Source organism: Amblyomma mixtum, chromosome 1 (genome assembly GCF_055824585.1).
Source record: "Amblyomma mixtum isolate Tamu chromosome 1, ASM5582458v1, whole genome shotgun sequence".
Lineage (NCBI taxonomy): Eukaryota > Metazoa > Arthropoda > Arachnida > Ixodida > Ixodidae > Amblyomma > Amblyomma mixtum.
Genome location: NC_143012.1, coordinates 294,343,628 through 294,366,082, shown reverse-complemented (window position 1 = coordinate 294,366,082; position 22,455 = coordinate 294,343,628). Strand labels below are relative to the sequence as shown.

The 22,455-nt window shown below is 44.8% G+C and overlaps 1 protein-coding gene across 2 annotated transcripts in view; it reads left to right on the top strand.

Annotated features, from left to right (window-relative positions):
- CngA (Cyclic nucleotide-gated ion channel subunit A) overlaps positions 1-22,455 on the top strand; it is a 344,600-nt gene that overhangs the window by 44,491 nt on the left and 277,654 nt on the right. For both annotated transcript variants that reach the window (XM_089566464.1, XM_089566463.1), the window contains exon 2: positions 5,376-5,522. The gene's annotated coding sequence lies outside the window, so the exon portion shown is untranslated. The remainder of the gene's footprint in view (positions 1-5,375; positions 5,523-22,455) is intronic.

Here is a 22,455-nt window from a genome sequence, read left to right as displayed (position 1 = left end):
TTGCAGGTTTCGGCTTTGCTGTAGTGGAGAAAGGCCCGACCATGAATTGTTTCATTTTTCAGCCAATCAGGCGAATTTGGCGTACCAACTTCTTGAAGCCAATTTTGTCCCCCTTTTTTTTCTCTGCCACCGATGCGGCGAATTTTTTTTTTTCCCGCCGTTAGCTTTGTTTAATTTGTTTCGGCGTTCTGCTTTTGTGCCATGAAGCCATAGCCTAACTACGATCGTAACATAAAACTGAGTCTGTCAAGAGCATATGCCTCCTAGATACAAGCAGGTGTGAGTTTCGATGACTGCTTTGCGCTTTTAAGCACCACGCACGCTACCCGTTCTGCAATCAAAATGCGTAGGTTTTAATTCCGATGAGTACTAAATTTATTTCGCATATATTTTATTTTCGGAAGTATTCTATTAGTGTATACAGACGAACGGAAAAGAATTTCATGGACACGGCGAGAAGAAAATGCAGATGTTTAGCGCATTCCTACATTATAAGAAGGCAAATACGATGTGAAATCGTACCTGATTTTTTACCCTGCACTTGCGACAGCAGCGTAGACAACAGAGCATGAACTAGAAACACGAAAGATCCTTTTCCATCCATTGCTGCTCTTAGGACATAATGCAGTTGTTGACATACCTAATGTTTCTATCTTCATATGAGAAGCTGGTTTTCTTGATAAACGGTAAGTTCTGACCCAGCGCCTCATTTGTATTTGATACACCTTAGCCACTTTCTCATTCCTGAAAAGAAGTCTCAGGTGTCTATTTCATTGGCTGGGAGCCTGATATCCTTGCCCAGCCAAGGATGGCCGCTGAGGTTACCTGCGTCCTTTAAAGCTTTTACCATTAGGGATTTATAAAATTTTTCTCCTTGATTATTCCTTGAATGTACGAAATAACTTTTTAGGCTTTTTAAACCACCGTTATTTTACACTATATTAAAATAAAATTCCGCACAAAAACAATATTCTATACCTTGTGTTTGCCACATGTTAACCTTAGATTCTTAAGCGCCACTAAGCCTTACACACAACACAACAACAACAAAAGGGAAGAGTTTTTACCCTACTGCTGCTGCTTGCTCACCGTCAGCAACACATTGGAAGCTCTGGGAGTGAGGTTGACGCATCTGCTAAACGCGCCGTCCGAGCGAAACCTCAACCGCAGTGACGTCAGAAACCAGTCGTACTGTGCCTACGCGCGGCCGAAGCACAAGCGGCTAACAAGCGCGACGTGAAAGGCGGCCGTGGCGATGACGTGCGCGCCGCTGCTGACACATTCATTGACAGAACTAAACGAATCTAGCGTGATCATTCACGCAGAGCGAACAAACTAGAAAACCGTCAGGGGGCTAATAAGCTTGACGCCAAAGCGAGGCTCAATACACCCAGCCCGTTCTTCTGCCGCGATGGGTGAAGCAGACGCAGCTGCTAAACGCTGGGCTGAAAACCGCGTTTTATGTCAGCGGATAGCGTCTGGGAATTTTATGTATTCTTCGCTTCGTATAAGAGTGATAACCAAGCATGTCAGTTTTATGTTTGGTCGTCTCGCAACTTATGTTCCGAACAGCAGAGAGAGAGAATGAAGGATCTAGCAGGATGTGAGTTAATAACACACCAGGTACAGCGAGTAATTTCCGGCTTGTCAGGGGAGGCTGTTTTTTTTTTTTTTTTTGCGAGAGCGTGCAGGTGAAAATTAAGCCAGCGAAGCGAAGACAAACTGCGGGGAAAAGAAGTTGGCAGTAATAGAAGCGCGACAGATAATCAAAAACTAGAAACGTTGATATGAAAAAGCGTTTGAGTAGTGTGAAGTTAGAAGAAAAAAAGTGTCCGGGCAGTAATGATGAGATAAGACCAGTACGACGGATTGAACACACTTTTAAACTAGCGCGCTGTGTGCAGAGAAACGAGATATTTTGTCTAGTTCGAGGCGCACATTACTGAATAGGGTCAAGTAAAAATAGAAGTATATTTGAAAGCATCTTGATGCGGATTGGAGATGTAGCCACATCTTAGTATTTCGTTTTGCGACATTTGTTACAGTTTCCGTACGTAGAAACAACTGCAAAATATAATGAAAAGTATTGTGTACGTGATATACAGTGTAATTAAAACTTTGTAACGGGAGCTATGAAAATGACACTGCAATCATTAAAGGAAGGCTGTTTTGCTACCATCCTGGCATCACTCCTCATAACTCTTGGGAAAGCATAATTAATGTAGCAGAAAGCACGCATTAAGTTATTACGATCGTCGTAAAAGGGTGGCATAGGAAGCTTTGCGAATGAGTTAGATGTATTTGATGAAGGTAAGACTGCACAAGCTTTTAGTATTGTTCTTGAATTGCAAACAAACTTCAGAAACTACTAACTGGCGCTTGTAAGATCTTCTGCAAACCAAAAATTTCGCGATCACTTGTCGCTAAGAAAAAAAAAGGAACAGGTAAACCGAGCAACTTCTTGCTGCTACTCCAGAAACGTCATTTTTGAAGGCTGAAGAGTTCAGAACGGATGCCCCACCACTACAGCACGTTGACAGGATTGACAGCATATGCATGTAGAAATCTGTCAATATTGGATCTCAACCATTTAATGATGCTAATTCACACGGTTAAGTTCTTGAGTGGGATCCACTACTGAGCGAGTTGGAAGTGCGCGATAAAAAAAAAAAAACGCAGAAATGGACAAGGCACAGAAGAGACACGAGATCCTGGCTTAACTGCATCAAACAAACTCCATCCTTTCTGTTGTTTTAGAGATATAGGAATTCATCTTAAGTCCTCAAAACAACTAACATCTAAGCTTTCATTAACAGTTACGCAGATAGGCGCCGTAACGTACACCACTCTTTATACTCCGAACAGTTGTACTCGACGCTTTCGTTGCTTGTAGTCTTTGCGTACTCTCTCATCTTGCTCTCTATGATGCAGTGAAATCTCGTGAGGTTGACCTCTCACAATCGCTGTTTTCAGTATGAGCGTCTCAGTGTAAACAGATATCGCGCTAAATTAGCTGGGTTCGCATGATTTTACGAGAACATTCTGAGAGCTAACAGTATTTGCTGCTTTTGTTCCTTTTTCTGAATTAGGTGCACACTTAGAATGATGTGAGATGTGGGATACTGTGGGCGATATAGGCGGTCATGGCACCTAATCTGCTTATTAGTAGGAGACTGGGGCTGAAGTAGTAGATGAGATAGGGAAACTCACTGTGCAGGTATCATAGCTGGATGTGGACAGCTTGATTCGGACAGCGAGTGGTGGAGCGAAATCGCGCCAACAGTTGCGTCTTTGCAGAACCCTCCGCTGCATGCATATGCGGAAATTTCTGCCGAAAACTGCTTTCCTGGAGAAGATAGCTCGGACACGCAGGCTGGTAACTTCGTTCGTGGGCTAGATACAAAATTTAGCGAATACGTGATTCGATTCTATGAGCACTTTTTTCGTTTGAGTAGGCGACGTCAAAACCCGACAGCACCCTCGGAAACACGTAGGACTGTGACAGCAGACCCTTTGAAGTCAATCCATATTGATTTTACTGGCTACCGGGCCTCACAACTGTTTGTCAACAAGGTGGGGTCCATAGTACTGTCACGGCAGGCCCAAGTCTTAGCAAATGTGTTTGGTTTCTTCGCGCGGAAGTAAAGTTCTGGTCACCGAGATAAGATACATAAAGTACATACATAAAGTACATACATACACTTCGACTTGCGCACTCGCTAGTATTGTGAAGCAAACAGCCGTCCTTATCGTCCTAGTTTTCTTGGCTTGTTTTACACACGGACATAAGTTTTCATTTCATTACGTTTGCTCGAAATGCGTGCGTTACCACGATCACTACGGAGATATCGACTAACTATCTCTGCTTAAGTACGCATTGTCAGAACGCAAGGTATATAGAAAAGGGAAAAGAAATTATTGTTCACTGCAGACATTGGGAATAACAACCGATCGTTACGCCGAGCCATAAAAAATATGGCAGAAAGGTCAGTGAAATCTTCCTTCTAACTCAAAAATCCGCATAATTTCCGTCATTGTTCGAGAGGGCATCCAACGAGCCGATAATCCTCCCCGTGTCTACCGCACTCCGTATTACTTTACTGGCGTATGATAGCTGACATCAAGGGTTCAAGGGTTCAGTTTTGCATAGGGCTGTCGCTTGTGGATGCACTTCCAAGGTGAAGATGCCAGCGTCTATCGCTGTCAAACTTTAGCGGTGGAGGTGGCAAATTTCTTTTCCTGCCAACTACACTGTGAACACGAATACACCTACATGAAAGAAAGAAAGGAGGAGGCCGTCCTCTAGCGTGCTCTTTTATCAGAGGGAGTGCGCTGGACGTTTTAAGCTTACTGTATTTTTACTCCTTTCTGTTCGGAGCGTGCCACCAGCCCAAGTCTGGGTTATTCGGGTCATCTGCTGTCCGGGCAGTCGATGAGGTGCGCGTAGCACCTGGTTATATTGACGCTGACATGGTCTCGAGAAAATTTCTCTGGCCATGGGCAGCATGGTTTTGCATCCTGAACTCAATTTTGGAATAAAGAGCAGACTTTTGTCTGTGGTCTGGCTGAGTTGATCGGTTCACCAAAAAGTTTCGCGCGAGAAAATGCAGCAGGGATCTTATGTCAGGTCTTGAGCATAAGGTGCCCTCGTCAGCGAGGTCATGAAGTGACGCTTTGCCTCAGCGTAGATGGTCGACCGTTGCCAGTGGTTTTATTGCCTGTAGATAAGGAATTTAACTTCGGATTCACTGTGTTTGTTTCTTCTTATTAATTCTATTGTTATTATATTTTGCTCTTTTCTGAAATATGGACAACCTACTGAGACTTCTGCGTAATTTAACAACATTCTTTATGGTTGTAACTTGTAGTATACGTGGCAAGTTGTACATTGTCGTGCATAGAAGAGCGTAAAAAAAGGCCATTTTATCTCAAGATTTTAACTGATCTGATGGCCACAGTGAGCTACAAACAAGATTTATGCAACGATGCTCAGACTTACGAGTCGTTCGTACAATTTCCAGCACCGGGCCGCACGTACGAGAAGTACCCCAGGAAGTTACAAGAATACGTCAGTTATTCCGCGAGCTCGCACTATGTCCAGGACAGTTATTCCCACTCTGTTATTGCGCTTGATTCTGGAAGTGAAAAAATTCTGTTTAATTCGCCTACCAACGCGTCTTGACGGACTCCGTGTGCTGTCCTTCATTCGCGTTTCTTCTACACCTGTTCGTTTCGCATTCGGGGCACCGCACTGATTATGACATCGCAGTCATGCCGTGTTTATGCCCTGCTCGTAATGCAGTATTTAGTGACCTTTCCGCACTTACGGTAGCAGTTTCTGATGAACTCCTTTCTGTCAATCTAAACTTCTACAGCTGGGCGCACTGGGCTCCTGCTCTGCTGACTTCATCAAACTGGGAGACTGGAGCCGGGAGTGAAGTGGTCCTAGATCAAAGCGGATTACTTTGGTGCCATTTCCTACTCCACAGTGGTACCCGACGGACGACGGATTCTCGCCAGATGTAAGTCGGCCTGCCATTATTAATTCGGAGCTTTATGTCACGTGTCAGGAATGTCACTCATTTGTTTAAGCTATTGCTCGAAAGGAAGTTGCAATCAACCTAGCTCTTGTGACTAACCAACTACTTTTGTCTGAAAAACTAAAGCCTAATTCCCATCAATATAAACGCATTAATAAGTACCATTTTATATTTTTTACATGCTTTTTTTTTCAGGACGCAAAGTGCCTGTACACAGATAACCCCTGCTTCTTGTTAAAAAGAATGTATTTTCAGAGTTCCTCACAAATATAAGTTTAGACCTCATTCAATTTTTTCTCATGCCCATGTCAGTTCCCTATTCTTTGGTTTCGTTTTTGCTAAGGAGAAGCTTTCTTCTGGATTCTTTCGAGCGCTGTGAAAAACGGAACCACTTTCCAGCCGTTAGTAGGCGAGGGCAGAAAGACATGGAGGACACATACGCCTGAAAAGCGATGGCACTCTGCAACGGTTTTCTCGTCCTTGTCTCTCTGTCGTCGTGCATGTATCGATGGAAAGCGAGTTCGATTTTAGACCACAACCCAGCAGCCAAGATTTTTGTTTGCTTCAATAGGAACGGCTGCTCGCTCGCACGCATTTTCGATTGAAGGTCCAGGACGACAAATTGGCTGACGCAGTTTTATACAAGGTTCACAAAGAAAAAAGCTTCTCGGTTTGTTTGATTTGAGGTTTCGTGTTTTTCAGAAACGCCCAGGCATGCCATACGGATTTGATTCCACGTGGTCGCGTTCAAATGATTTGGTGCCTCGCATAAAGGCTTCGGGAGCGAGCGAATTGGGTTGAAAAAAATAAACATAACTTATTTTGGAAAGGGAAAGAAAAAAGGGAAAGGGACGAAAACGGCTTTTTTTATAATTAGACCAGATTTAAAAATTCGAATGCATGAAGCTTGTAGGTGAAAAAAGAAAGTTTTTTTTGCGCTGCCGTTTGAAACGGTGTTTCCTATGAAATAAGTAATTTACTGAGAGAAGTGTAAACTTTTAAACTAGGCAAATAGATGTGAACCTTTGCAATAGAAGTCACCACAAATGGAGGGATTTTTGAGAAGACAGGCTTATTATGAGCGCACTTTTTACGTCTTTAGGACATCACTGTTATATGGGGGAACAAACCATATGGACCGTTCATTTGCGTTGATAGCAACCGTGGTGGCTGCGTGTAATCGACGCTTCATGTCAGTGGCCAATAGAGTGTTGATTCCAGAATCAGGAGCTTCTGACGTAGACATTTTGTAATTTATCAGTTCTGCTGAGACCACCAAAAGCACGTCCGCAAAAAAGAACGGGTACGAAAATTTAATTTTAGGTTTCTCCGCTTTAAGGCCTACCTATAGCCAGCTTGCAGTTCTAGCAGTTTCAAATGTGATTCTTTAGTTTCTACGAATAGAATAAATTCAGCGCACCAAAAAGTTATTTCCTCCATTTAGCGACCGTTAATGATGCAGCTTCCGTTCTGTTCAAAACTACGCACACTAATTTTCTGATTAAACCCTTCACTCACCGGACAGAGTGAGCCTTTGAGGTATGCATCTCGCTACGAAATAAAAGCTTTTAAGATGCAGTTGGTCTACTTGAGTTTCTAAGGAAGAAAAAAAATTGTGTTTACCATCCACAGCGTAAGAGGTAAGCGCATACAATGATTCCTTGGTGACAAAATTCAGTGCCTTTGGATTAGATATTTTCCTTTTACTAACTCTTCTTAGTTCAACTTGTTCAACCTTGTTCTGGTGCCGCTGTCGTTTTTTTTTTTTGCCTTCCCTTTCTTTTTTTGTTACTCCGTTCTATCATCGCTTCCCATTAAAAACTTCAAGCATGTTTTCCAAAAGCAGCGGCAGCATATCAGCCCCGCACTGTTAAATGCAGATTCCTTTGTGTTAGTTCTTTCGGCGCAATCGTGTGCCAAAGCGTAGCTTTTCATAAAACAAAGAACGTTACAAGTTTTTGTGAACAGCCTTGTGAATACGTCAAATCGGATGAGCTTGCATTAATGGTGATAAAGCGCGTTCGCTCGCCTTACCAACCCATCTATATTTAACTGAACAAGATCCGACAACAGTCCTAATTAACAGGTCACCACATTTAATTAACCTAATTAACTGGCTGCAGGTCCCGCTTTTTAATCAGCCGCTTCGAGAAACCAAGGCGGCTGCTACCGTTTTAGCCGAAGGCACAGCGAGTAGACTGATTGAACATGTTTCCACTTTTGTGTCTGGGTGCTTTGCCAGACCGTATAGTTCTCGGTGGGACTTAATACTCAGCGTTCGTTAAAGAGCGAAAGGCATCACCTTTTCCGTCACGTCTTTGCAAGTTTCAAATTTTAGCTTAGCGAGGTAACCTTTATCAAAGCAAACTGCTAAGCCAAAGAAATGACCCTCCATGCGCTGATGGGGTGTTTCACTAAAAACCTGACCTTTAAGATTAAAACAAAAATGTAGAAATTCACAGTGCATACTTTTAGCAGCGCCAGATGAGTTTACGCCTTCTTTCATTTCTTTTGCGTTTAATAAAGAAGTAGTGAATTGTCGTCAGAGAAGTAGAAATTCGAAAACCTCGAAACTACTGACTTCATCCGGTGACTTTGGGCCAAGTGTTATCAAAAACCCTACTTGGACGAGCCATAAATTGGCACCTAGTGAATGTCCGTGTTGCGTGAACGCCGTGTTGCGTGAACGATAGAAATCGATGCATAAGAAACGCGTTTTTTTTTTGTTTTCCGCACTAGCACATCAGGCTAACGGGAATTTGATGACGTCGGTAGGTGGGAATCTAGATCCAGCGAAAAGTTTCGCGCTCTTTATTCACCTACAGTTATCCAAGACAGTCGCTGTAGGTCATCGCAAATGTCAGCTTGGCTAAAATGGTTTTGAGTCAGCGCCTGTAATGTCGGCGTAGAAAAAAAATACAAAATTTGTATGTCATGTTGTATTTGAAACGAACTCTATGACCGATATCTTGAATATTTTCCTTCTCACTTTAAAAAGAAAAAAAAATAGAGAGGTGAACACTATAAAATACGGAAATTCGCAGCCTAGGACCCAAGATTCTAACATTTTTCTTTGCCGTCAGCGTGCTTATTTTTTCCTCCGCCATAAATCTCCTAAATTGTTTTGTAGCTTGACTGTGCGCAGGCAGAAGCGTTGCGCAAAGACTGAGACGGGCGAACGTTCGAGACCCCGAAAGAATGCAAATTCAACAGCAATGCGAGTGCGCGTTCCTCTCTTACGACGTACATGAGAGCCGTAAAAGCGATTGCGTTATGTTTCAGTCACAGGCTCGGTGAGAAAAAATGGTATAACTGCGCCATTTTTCCGCCTCGCTTTACAAGTTTAAAGCTCCTATGTATTTGTGCTAAAAGTTTTGCTGCGTTTTCCATGAACATTTCACTCCTGCGTGGCTTTGAACAAGACAGGTACAAAGCTTCAGGCGTTAATCGAAGCGGACGCAACTTTATTCGATCGTCGTGGCCGAAATTAACAACGCCTGCTGTTCCCTGCGTACATATATTTCCCTTGAAACGGGCATGCCATTTTGAAGCGGTAGCTTCACTACTAGTGGCCTCGGGCTGAGATCGCCGTGCGTTGCCGATGACCTTCAAGGCTCAGCAAAGGTCAAACTTTCAGTTTATAAGTTTGGAGAGCCGGTAGATGTTCAATGGTCAGACCAATGGCCAAGCAGTTGGACAGGTCAAGAGTCAAGGTCAAGGTCAAACCGGGCATGTCAGGGTCACGTCAAGGTGAACCAAAATTTGGTCACGTGATCAACTTTGGGCTCGCCGAGGAGCCTAAACGTGGAGTTTACGTTATAGGGCCTGACGTCACTCATCTTCAACCGAGTACATGACGGAAGGAGCGCCGGCGCGCCTAGACAAAACAGCATAACAAGACTTTGCCAGTCTCAACGGCCCCGCCGCGGTGGCTCAGTGGTTACGGCGCTCGGCTGCTGACCCGAAAGACGCGGGTTCGATCCCGGCCGCGGCGGTTGAATTTCTTTGGAGGAGAAATTCTAGAGGCCCGTGTGCTGTGCGATGTCAGTGCACGTTAAAGAACCCCAGGTTTTCGAAAATTCCGGAGCCCTTCACTACGGCGTATCTCATAGCCTGAGTCGCTTTGGGACGTTAAACCCCATGTACCAAACCAAACCACTCGGTTTAACCAAAGCTATAGCACCGTTATTTTTTGTTAGTAGACTGAAAAAAAAAAATGTTCGGTGCGTGCTTGCGCAAATGAATTTCTCTGCATTTCGAAACATGTGATCCCCGAGAACGGTTGTGGTTTATTCTGCCACTTATAGAGCCGAAGAAACGCTCTTGTTTTTGGTTTCAGAACAAATTAAGTGTGTTTGTATCAATTTAGGCCCACATTGTCGCGATCACTATTGCGGCGCGACGTTGTGAAATGCACGCAAGCGTATGATTGCGATAATTACGTGGTAATACGTATTTTTTTTCAGCCCATAGGCGGGTGGGCTTGAAAATTGGTAGGGTGTTCGACACAATGTAGCCAACGCTCTAAATGTTACCAGTGCACCATAAGAAGACACAATTCTGTGTTGTCAGCCGCCTGAAGCAACTAAGATTATTTTACCTAATTTTTGAAGACGCAGTTCGTGAAGTTTAACTGACTGTACTCAATGGCTTTAAAATCGCTACATATCACCCTAGGAAACGAGTTTTAAGCGCCTTAAAAGCGAGTGATTCGGCAGTTTTGTTTTGATAACATTTCGCGATATTTTCTTTGGATTCAAAATAAGTGTTTTGCCTCATACTAAACAGCCAGCAACGCCTGCTTTAGGATCCTCTGCCGCTTCTTTCTGCCTACTTCTTGGAATGTTCAAAAAGATTACATGTACCGAAAGGACAAACAAACCGACCTTGAAATTCGTTCGCATGCCGGTACAACAGTGCTCCAAAGGGCACAGTTCATGACTGCTTCTCTTCAGTTCTCCATAGGCTTTATTACTGCACCAGTAAAGATCCCTGAAAGATAATGCACATTCAGTTTATTCTAAAAAGTCACTGGTGGAAAACTATCCTTAGTAATGTGCACCACACTACATTTAGGCTGGCAACTGTCTGTAGGGAAAAAGAATACTTATATATTGTGTTAGTGGACGGAATAGTTGAGCAAGCAGCGCAAGCAAGCAGGACATGAAAGGAAATGACATGAGTACAGTATAGAGCCCTGGTTTCCAAAAGCTTTAATTTGAAAGCGCACGTTCAAGGACCCCACTGTGGCAGTTGTCTGGGATGAAACAGATATAAACGGGGTTAAAATGAAAAAGGAAAAAAGAAGACGAAAGAAAACTTTTTATCCGGAAAGAAATTTCTGATATCTGCGCTCATTATTGTCAGCGACACAGAAAGTGTGCTGAAGCAATCATCCAGTGGCGTTCGGTGGTGGGTTTGTTGGTCCGATTGCGGATGGGAGCGGCTCCCAGCAAGTCTCAAAAAACGATGCAGGTATTGAGCGATAAGAGTCATATATTTGCTTGTTAAATTTCCAAGCAACTCAAAATGGTAAAACTGATGAGGTACGCAGCAGCGTACCGGCTATGGCTGCGCACGACGTTCTTAAGGACCGCAAGCAGTTATAACTGGGCCAGCAGCGCACGACTGGCTATGAATACGCCGAGCCCTCGAGCGACCGCGGGAGTTTTAAACTTGCGACCACTCATAGTCAAAGCTCTATTCAAACTGAATTACTCTCGCCGCCGGTCCTCAGTTCCACAAGCATGCAGCCCATCCAGGCTTTGCTTATGCCAGCGGTTGCGTGGCATGGCTTTAGGGGGCCGGCGGATGCGACTCTAACCTGGCTTCACGGGTGCTTCAGCCGCACACGCCATGTTTATATCGGTTGAGGTTAGACATCATGATTCTTGGATAGCGGCAGAGGCGTGCGAAAATTGGCTATGACCGGGTCCCAGGACGCCGCTACTAGAGCTACACACGGGTTTTGTTCATGGCAGCGAAAGCCGTGGGCGAAGGTTAAGTCGGCAAAACAGTTCTGACGTGGCAGCTTTTTCTCCTTTTTCTTGCAAACCATCCGCATGAAAGTGATACAACTGTGAAAAAAAAAGTGAAACGTTTCACTTCAAAAACATAAAGCGGCAGTGCTTCAGCTCGAGACGTAGTTCTCTGCTTAGAGAATATTGCAAGGACGCATACACTCCTACACTGTTAGCAAAAAAACACCCAAAAGGGTGTAAATGGCTTGTCCTCTAACGCACACCCAAAAGGAGGTTTTTTTACTCCCTATGTATGGTGTTTTTTTATTTACACCCTTATATAAGGGAGTTATTTTGGAGTATAAAGGGAGTTATTTTGGAGTGAAAAGGGAGTCAATTTTTTACTACACACAGAAATGAAGCCCAAAAATGGCATCATGTTTATTTATCCTCATCCAGGCTCACTCTTTCAGCAGTGACAGCGGCAGAAACGGACAGTAGCTCTGCGGGCTGCCGGCAACCCAACTTGGGAAACTGCGCTTCCCTAATGTGACCCCGCATCACGCATTCTTTCCGCCGTCTGCTAGCCCAGCGGCGGCGTACGCGGCAGGAGTCGTCTGCTTGTCGTCTACTTTTGCTGTACGAGCTCGTTTCGTTGGCCATGTTCGTAGATAAAAGGATGTAACCTTATAATCTGTAGTTCAAAACTGAAAAAGAGACGCTGGGTAGTTTTCACAGTCATGCACCACGCTATATTTGACCCAAAACCGGAGCAGAAAAGATGAAAATACGCCTGATGGTAGTTTGGAATGGCAGTGCTTGGTTTCATATTCGCGTCATTAAGGCTTGGATGTTAAACATCGCTGAGGAAAAATGTGGCCTTATGAGCTCAATCAAGAGCTCAGTGTTGACACTATGTTCCATCACAGTTCCATGTTCATGCAACACATTGCGAGGACTACACTGAAAAAAGCCTGTGAGAATTAGGCCTAAGCGGGGGCTTTAACGGGGTGACGACACAAACCAAGGAAAGTTAGGTATGGTTAGAGCACTGGAGGCTTCACAGGAGCAATTCAATTATGTAGCGTACTGTAGCGGAAAACGGCGAGAAGCCGATATCTTGTACCGCGGCAGGCGCCCGTGAAGGAGCAGAAGTCGGCAGAGATCCGGCGACGATGGTGACCAAGCGGTCTTCACTCACCGCCGTTACCAGACGACTGACCAGAAGCAGACGAGACGCTAGGTGGCAGGGCGGACTGCGCAAATTGGTGTTTTTTTTACTCCATTTCGGCACTGGTGGAGTATTTGGCACAATTAACTCCCTTTCTAGACTGGAGTAAATTCTGGTAAATCCTCATTTTTACTCCCTTATTCCCTCATGGGAGTAAAATTGAGGACAGTCCACCTTTTTACTCCCCACTCATGGAGTAAATGTTTTCACAAATGGAGTAAAAAGGGTGGCCGCCACACTTTTTACTCCCTTTTGGGTATATTTTTGTTTACAGTGTACACTGAGCAAACTCGGCCATATTCCTTTAGTTCTTCTAGCACTCAGACGACGGCCCATATTCTCAGCAGTTCTTTTTTGTTTTTTGGGTGACCGTGCTATAGCGTTTTTTAAGGTGTGGCCACTGCCTCACTCTAAGCTCAAACTTCACTACAAGGAATATTCTCGTTTATTGATTGCAGGACTACAACATCATCCTGCACGCCATCACCAGGCAGCGCTGGTGCTATGATGATGGGCTCTAGCATGATGACGCACTTGACCTTATCAAAGATTGCGCCAACGTGTGGCAATACATCAATCAGGGTTACGCCAGAGCTGCTGCCGCTGCTTCTTCCATGCAAGGGACCTAGCCCAACGGCGCTAGATCAGGCCACAGAATTCGCCTGTCAGTCGGAGTCATTGATTTCTGCCTACGACCCACTGCTATGGCGGGATGTACTTCTTTCCACTCGTGCGATTATATTCCTCAGTTTTCAGCTGCGTATTACCTGCTTATAGGTTTGCATATTAGTATTCTTTCCAAACAAGTGAATCCTTGGGTGCAGAGTGCATTAAGGAACGTGACTCGCCTATGCAGGCGTGCGACAGTAACCTGAAGAGGAGAAAGTTTCCCAGAAGCAACAAGGAGGTATACGCCAAAATTTAGACATTTGCTTTTGGCCTCACTGGGATCTTCCCTCTCCGGCAATAAATCACAGCTTTATCTTTCCTCGCTCGGCAACATTTTTGAACAAGAGCTCCATAACGTACTTTCACGTGTTCTTTTTTGTTTTCAATATTTTAATTTTATTTTCAAAGAAACCGCGAACAATGTTTGTAAAATGAACCCGTTAGGCTTGCGAAACGTCATTTTTCAGTTCTGGACTTCTGTAATGCATTATGACTAGACTGAATTCAGTCGAAATTTCAACCACTGAAATTAAGGGCAGCGTGATGAAATCTCGGTCCTGTAGCAAGTCTGCTACAGTTATACCGTACTTTTGCGTGAAATAACTCCGTCCAGAAGTAGGCGCTGCACCATGATGGAGCACATGACATCCCAAAAGCAGCTGTGTGAAACGTTTTCTTTAATAGATTGAACACATAAGCAGTAAAAAATTCACACCAGAACAACACGCCAAATAAAACCGCGCCTCTTAGAGGCACGTCGGAGATGTGAAGGCTCAAATTGTTCTTTCGACAGCCTCCCTGCGGTGTACATTTGCCAAAGCAGCGCACTCCACTTGATAATCTTTTTAATGACGAAGTGAGCGCAGAAACAAGTGACACGTTGCGACAAGAGCTGGCATATTTAACCAATATTGACGCGGAGTGTATCGCACTTCTGCCAACCTCCAGCAGGTGCTCCTGCGTTTGTTGGTGTTTATACCACTTTGTCTACGATTTTCTTGCTGATTTTAGCGAAGTTTAGCAATGAATAGCTTGTGCGAGGGTTCATTACAGGGTACAAGATATTTTCCAAGTAGAAGGCATCACACTAGGTAACATTTTAAGTGCCGTGGCTAACAAGCTCCTATGAAAACACGATACTTACAGCTAAGCTGTACGACTAGCTGATGGTGACCTGAAATACCACCTACAGAACCAGTTCATTGACCCGACTGAGTATTGGAGGAATTAACGGTAAATAATTTCATCTCTAATGTGGACCTCGCTTATGCGCACTCCGCTCTGCGGGCATTCATGGCGCTTCTTTCTGGCGCGTAGACTTCATGTTGTGCATCGGCTGGTCCTTCTTGGTGATTGCAGCGTGAGATGTAATTCAATCTCCTCATCATGATGCGCTTTTCACGGTCTTTAGATGGTATGCGCCTGCTATATTTAAAAAAATACTTGTTTTAGTGACACCAGAGCTAGTACTAGCAGGCGCTCAAGGCCACTGGAGAACGAGGGATCCGGAGTGTCGCATGGTGATTGCTATAAGCAGAAAAAAACTTGCGCTTTTGCTTTTCTTTGTGATAGTAATATAAGAGCTAGAATTTTTGAAGTGAAATCACTTAATCAGGTGCAAATGGGAGCAAAAAAAAAAGGTAGATTTAGAAGAAAACCGCGCAGTTCTTTCTTTTTTCATTACGATTTTTTCTGTCACGGCTAATTATTGGTTTTCCTCAAAAAAGTAATCACTATTTCCGCTTTGTATTTGAATAGCTGTATAATGACTAGTTTGTTCTTTTTCTAAAGAGATAATTGTTGTTTGCGATACAGCGAGTGGCCCACACATGTGTCTTTGCACCGGCAATCCTGACCGGCACATTGTGGTTTTATTTGCGCAGAGACAACATGACTGAAAGTGCATCCACAAAAGTGTTTCTGCCTATCTCTGATCGGAATCGTACTACGGCGGTCTACCGAGTAATGTTAAGATACTCGAATACGCAATTGCTTTTCAATGTGCTATGATTATTCTACATAAATTTGCACTTAGTCCGCCACTTTAGGCAAGCGGTTGACAAAAGACTTATTTTTCCCTTGCCTAGCATGCGTTGAATGCCATTTTTGCTGCCCTTATTCAATGAGTGAGTCTAATACCCTGAACTTGTTGATGTAATAGCGCTTTCTTGTTAGACAGGTATTGATTACCGACGGAGAACAGCGGCTGAAAATTTGCGACAAATAGTGGTAAGCATTCCAATTCCTCCCTACTTCCTCGCTATGCAAATACGAACGCAAAATTTGACTCACTATTGCCCAAGATGCACTGGGGCAAGGTCTCCGCGCCTGTTCGACATCCTCCTCGCAGATGAAATTCGGAGCCCAGTGTTCCTGGGTGCATAACATGGCAGCATTCAAGCCATTCGAGTAGCTCGCAGTTTTGTCGTTTCTAGCTCCTTATATCCGACTGGCCTTGAGTTCATCTCGCGGCGCGTCCTTCTTGCATATGTTCACAAGGGCAATTCATCACGGCCGGTCGCCCACTGGCTTCCCCGGAATCCCGTGCATCGATTCACTGCACTTTTATTTCTGCACTTTTCTCCGTCCTTGCAGTCTTCTATTTCTTCTCGGCCCATGCAGCGAACGACGAAATGCTTCAACCACAAGGTGCGAAGGGGGGGCGCGCCTTCTTGGAATTTCACCGTCGCCTTCATCTGCCCTACTTTGGTGGAAGACGGGGAAACCAAGACTTTGAGTAATGCGTGTCGCGCCAAGAGAACTTCTTGCCCGGAAAAAGAAGCGAGAACTTATGCACGTATAAGCACGGTCTTACGAAGGCAGCACGACGCGCCGGAGTATGATAGTAAAAGAGATATAACGAAATTATTCTAATAAAATCAGCAAAATGTAGGAAGAAACATGAAAGTAATATTTTCCAATTTTGGGTGTGAAATCTGTACCGCTCTTTACATGCTCTGGACTCTCATTTTTTTTAAAATCCTGTATTTCTTTTTTTCAGTTCGTAGTGTCTCTATATCACTGATTTTCCTTCCGCGTTGGATGTATTTGGTGGAATAATAGGCTGATGTATTCGACACAACCGTAGATTCCGACGCATTGAAAAACAGTGACCATGTTATACTTTGAAAGGTTGTGAACTTTTTCCTTTTCGAAAGAAAGCTCGGTAAAATAGCTGGAACCGAAAAGTAGGCTCACGTGATTGATTGATCTCGTTTGTGTGGTGATCAGGGCTAGCTTCCAGCAAGAAATACTTGATAAGGCATGGATGGATGTGGGTGAAAATATAAACTTGGAACGCGGCCGCTTGCATTGCCTGAAGCATCACGTAACGGTAAATCTTGCAAGATAAATGAAAAGAGATGAAAAAAAAAAAGCCTGACGGCAAGATGAAATTCATTCCTACGGAAAATAGAACGCAAGAAATGAAAAACGATTGCTTTCAAAATACTTGTATGAACGAGGCACGAGTTAAGCTTTAAAGAGCGAGGTTTATTGATAAGGCAAGCATGAATGCAGACGAACAAGCAGAGCCTGAAGAGAAAGGAAAAATAAAAAAAATATAGTACTACAGCTCCTCATATGCCTACTGAGTTTCAGGCGATTCATTCCACAAATTCTTGTGCTGCAAGATGGACCAAGTGTGCAGCTGCTGTAACTATCATATTTTTGCCAATCTTATCGATATTTTTGACCGATCTATTGGTTTATTGGGGTTTAAAGTCCCAAAGCAACTCAGGTTATGAGGGACGCCGTAGTGAAGGACTCCGGAAATTTCGACCACCTGGGGTTCTTTAACGTGCACTGACATCGCACAGCACACGGGCCTCTAGAGTTTCGCCTCCATCAAAATTCGGCCGCCGCGGCCGGGATCGAACCCGCGTCTTTCGGGTCAGCAGCCGAGCGCCGTAACCACCGAGCCACCGCGGCGGGTGTTCACCGATCTATTGTAAAGGCATAAATATGCATGGTAATTATGATAGGGTTACAAGTTTATTCGAAACTCGTATGTTTTTTTTTCTGCCTTCAGAGCTTCAGCTACGAGAAAACGCACTGCAGTTAACATAGCTTTTTTTTTTCCTCAGTAAAAAATTAAATTGATTTTTTTTTTGTTACACGTTTAGCGCACTTCATATAACAAGGCGCTCGTTAACTATTCGCTAAAATCCCATGGTGGTGTCAGAGAGCTTTCGCAGAGCGAAGAAGTTCTATATATCTTAGACGCATACCGTGTTACCAGATGCCTTCTGGGCAGCCGCAATGGCCCCACCTGACCCCGCCGCTGTCACTGGCCCTGCGCAGGAAGTGTCCGGTAATCCAATACGCGTCGGCGCTAGTTCGTCTCCGCTGGCGCTTACTCTCTGAACAGTTTACTGATGGAAATGTCCTCAAATCCGCAATTACTTAAATTTACTGCCACCGAAAGCTCGCTGTGGCTGGCTGAGCCAAGAACCCGAGATTTGTTACACTGCAACTTACCGTGTTCACTGCTGTTATGTTCCTTTTTTTTTAAATGACGGGCATACTTGACTACCTTGAACTTGCTTTTGTATTTGGATCTCACTGTTCATTCTTTCCCTTCTTTATTTTATTTGTGGAACTGTGATCTGTTCTTTGTTGAGCGTTAATAGCTTTTCGCTTACGTTACGCCTCAAGCGCTGTGTTGCCACTGTAAGCTTCGCAAACAGATCGCTTTTCTTCCTAGAGAGAACACCTGCCGCGAGGGCTGAGTAGCCGCAGCATTCGCAACTGAGCGCAACTCACGGGCCCTGCGGCGGCCGCCTTGAGACTGGGGCGAATTTATGTTGAAGTGATAGGGTGGGCAAGTTGGTTGGCATTAGGCGTTTCAGTAGTGCTATCACAAATGAAGACGAAAAAGCTAGATGAAATGGCTAGAGAGAACACTAACTGTAACATCGTTCGTTTTCGATTTCGTGATAGCGTCAACGCTGTTTAGTCCCTTAGTGAAGGGCAAAACGCCATTTGCTGAAACTTGCGAGAAAGCTTGAATTAAAAACTAAGTACCGGTCAACCATCTCCATGCCAGGTAGAAGGGCTAACGAAGTCCTGAGCGGATAAAATTTATTAAGAGATAAAATAAGCGCAGGACAACAATCTTAGATACACCCAAATGAAAGTAAAAACTCAAGCGATGTTACACAACATAAGTATAGTTTTCGAGAGCAGATATAAATAACTATCAACATCAATACTTTCGTTAATATAGGGAATGTTATGATGAGCTACCTTCGGCGGCGTAGGTAGCTCATCGAAGGTAGGCTCGAAGGTAGGCTGGAATATAGCGGAAGCGGGAGAGGCACACAAGAGTGGCGACGCTAGGTGATCCGATGATAAACACACATCCCTTAGGCCTGCCCATGCCAGGTACCCTACCACCTACATGCCTGCTGTTGACGATGCACTTCCCATGTTGACGCTGCGATTTCGAGCATCATCCGGTGTGTACTACTGGTGTGCTATAGCAGTTGTGATCATTTATCGTTATTTTTTTGTCTGACCACTGTGCCTTCTCATGTCCTCAGCAGTGTTCTGAATACTCGCATGAAGGCACTGCGTGTTTATGTTCGGCTGCCTGCTTCTGGAACAGCACAGCCAGTCAGCGTCTGCTAAGACCTATGGGTCTTTATTCCTAATTTAATAAATTCAGAATGGACCGAGCTGTAAACATTACCAGGGTAACCATGCGGGCTGGTTGGTATATATGAAACATAACAAAACCAGTCCGAAAAAATTGGCTTTGGCTTAGCTCAGCTATACCTGTATATACAAGCGAATTATTATGTTCTGGTTATGCTTAATTAACTGCTGCTTAGACAGAGGCATAGAATAAGATTATCAACATTTATTGCTTCTTTCTTGGCTCAATTGCTAAAAACACAGATCGATGGTCAGAGAAGTAGTTTGCCGCCGTCTCAACATTGGACACACATTAGATAGACGCTACGCATTCCCACTGAAACACCAGATAAATTGTAGTTTCCCACTGGGTTGTCTGAACGTTCAGAGTTTGACAGACAGATCACGTGGTCTGTCGTTCATACCGCACTGCGAGAACTTACATCGGTTGGCTCCCTAGAATACACCGCAGCGGCAGCCTCCACGACTCTTCGTTGTCGTCTTTCGGACTCTTTCAATTACCGCTGAGCCAGGCGATGTTCCCGCTCTTCGTCGGTCTCCGCTGCTAGCTTGGCTCGTTACCGTTCCCTTCTGCTCGCTAAATCCCTCGCATGGTTGGCAATGCCAGCCGGATGATCAGACTCGGCCCGCCGCCTGCGAAAAGATATCAACCGACTCGCTTCGCACATAGCGAGAAACTGGCAGGCGCGCACGCGAGAGCGGCACCTTCGCCTTTTCAAGCGAATGGAGTCATGTGGCTAGTCACATGACAACAGCTGGCAAGACGACGGTCGGCGGAGCGGCGGGCGCTCGGCTGCAGCTGCGGCGAACCACGTGGTTAGTCACGTGACGGACCCCCCCCCCCCCCCCCCCCCCTTTCCTTCCATTCCTGCGCTTGAAGGTCAAATGTGGCCTCCTTAGGACCTTCGCTCCTGCTAGGTCAGTAAAGCTTTCGCTTTGAAAGGTGTACACAAGAAGAGAAAGTACGTAGGACTAACAATTGATGCTTTATTGTAAGATTTTTGGCGAAGACATACAGTGAGCGTGCAGAGCTGTTTTTCATTTCTAATCAGGTAACCAAACAACGCATGCAAAGCGACTAAGGCTATGAGAGACGCCGTAGTGAAGGGCTCCGGAAATTTCAACCACCTGGGGTTCTTTAACGTGCTCGGAAATTATCGCACAGTACACGGGCCTCTAGAATTTTGCCTCCATCGAAATTCGACCGCCGCGGCCGGGATCGAACCCGCCTTTTTCGGGTTATCAGCTGAGTGCTGTAACCACTGAGCCTCCGCGGCGGCTGGGTATGGAAAGTAACATAAAACGTTATCAACCTTCAGCCATTGCACAACGGAAAAAAAGTTTTTTTTTATTCCTACACGCGCGCACCGTTTTTAAGTTTCTTACTTTATTTGTCTCTGTCGCTTACGAATAAAGATTTTCAGCTAGTGAGAAATCTGTACTCGTGTAGGAGTGTAGGAAACAGAGCTTTTTTTGTCGATTGATTGGCTAAAGGTTGAGCGTGCTTTATGTTACGTTCCACGTTGACGTTTTGGGCGCTTATATGTATGCGTTGTTTGATTACCTGGGTGCGTTATCTTTCTATAAAACATGAATTTTTAGCCCAGCGCTGTTTTGTGTGCTTCCTTTTCTTGCGTCGTCGTTTTTGTGGCTGGTTACATTAAGTTTGATCCGTAATCTTCGCGCGGAATACCATTGTGAATGCATTTATGCTTTGATATATGTAATAATCCTATATATACTAAAGAGATGAGCAGGGTAATCAGACAATTCTATAAGTCGGCTAACTATGCAGGTATCGTGACGTTTGTGTGTAGTTCGTTTCAAGTTTTACAGCGAGATTTGGTAACGACAGCCACCTTGGACTTCATGACGTTTCACCTCTGTGGCGTCTGGATAGGACATTACAGCGAAGTTAGAGATGCGCTTAAAAATGGGCTATTCAAAACCTTAGTCAGCCGCTGGGCGCAGAAAATTTTCCATTGGTCAGTTGACCTTCACTGCACTTCGAAATTAAGTTTATGCCAGCCTCGAACAGAGCGACAGCTAAAAGAGTAACAAGGAAGATCAAAACGCATTCTTTTCTACAGCGTCAGATACGTGTATCGGCTGTGTCTAATCACCTGCCTTCATCAGTGCCCTTGACTCGATGTCTATATTGAATGAGAAGGTTCCAGTTTCCTTCTACCATCTACCTTTCTTGATCTCTCATACACAGGGGTGCTAGAAAGAGGCCATTAATTTTATCTGACACCACATAACGTCCCTGAAATTAGGTTAATTGGCGCTGCACTGGATCAAAAGATGTAGATCCTATACATTGTAGCCCAGTTGCAGAAAAAGTTCAGTGCGATCGACGCCGACATGAAAGTAAGAAAACAACCGGAGTTACCAGCACCGGTCAGTGCCAACTGTTACTTTCTCTGCCATGAGTGGGAGTTTGGAAGAGTAGTGCTTCGATGGCATGTGGATGTACATCATGGCCAGCGGCGCGGTAAAGCTTACGCAGCGTCCCTCTGGAGGCTTTAATAGCCGCTTGGCCAATGAAGCTGCGAGCTGCTACCTTCGATGCCTCGGGAGGAAACACCAGCTGTTGCGCTGGCGGTGCCGCTACCTGCAGCACCACTGTGCACAGGGAGCAGGAGCTATATACCTGTCAGGCGCCGCCTTAGATGAACGTCTAGAAGAGGAGGCAATTTGGGCAGAGCTGCACCGGGGAACTGAGGGCTTCCAGCCTGCATTACAGCGGTGCTCGGGCTCACCTCTGGTTGCGGGATGAATGAGGGCACACGAAGAGTCGACTATGGTCGAAGGCTGCCCACGTTTTTTACCGGGTCACGCCAGACTGATCGCTGAGGTTAAAGTAACCTGATTTTCATGTGTCTGGCCTCGATTTCATTGTAAGTCGTGACGGCGCCGTTGTCAATGAGATGCTGTTGCATACCCTTGCCGCTTATGGAAGCGTCGACGCGGCCCTTAGTCCTGCAGGCGTAGTTTGTGGATATGCGTGTATTTACCGCGCGTGCTGTTAGCCTGCACTTGGATGAAACTCCTAAAGGTTTAATTGGGTGGTCGTGCCGTGATGAACTTTCGTTCAACTGTCACCATTGACCAACTCATACAACAAATAGAAATTTAAAAGTACCATGCTTCGCACACCGCAATCTGTTTGCTTGTTAACCAAGCTGATTGTTTACTTATAGCAGACCTCTAATCGCAATGCAGACAAGTTCAAGGTCATCACTGAGTACGGCTGTCTTGAAAATTGTGGGCGCCAAGACATAGCAGAAAGAGGCTGGGAAGCGTTCCGAACAGTCCATAAGTTCGTCTGTTGTCTCTGTGTACCTTCATTAACAGTTTATTATACCTTCGAGAATAACGCCTCTACTAGCACAAT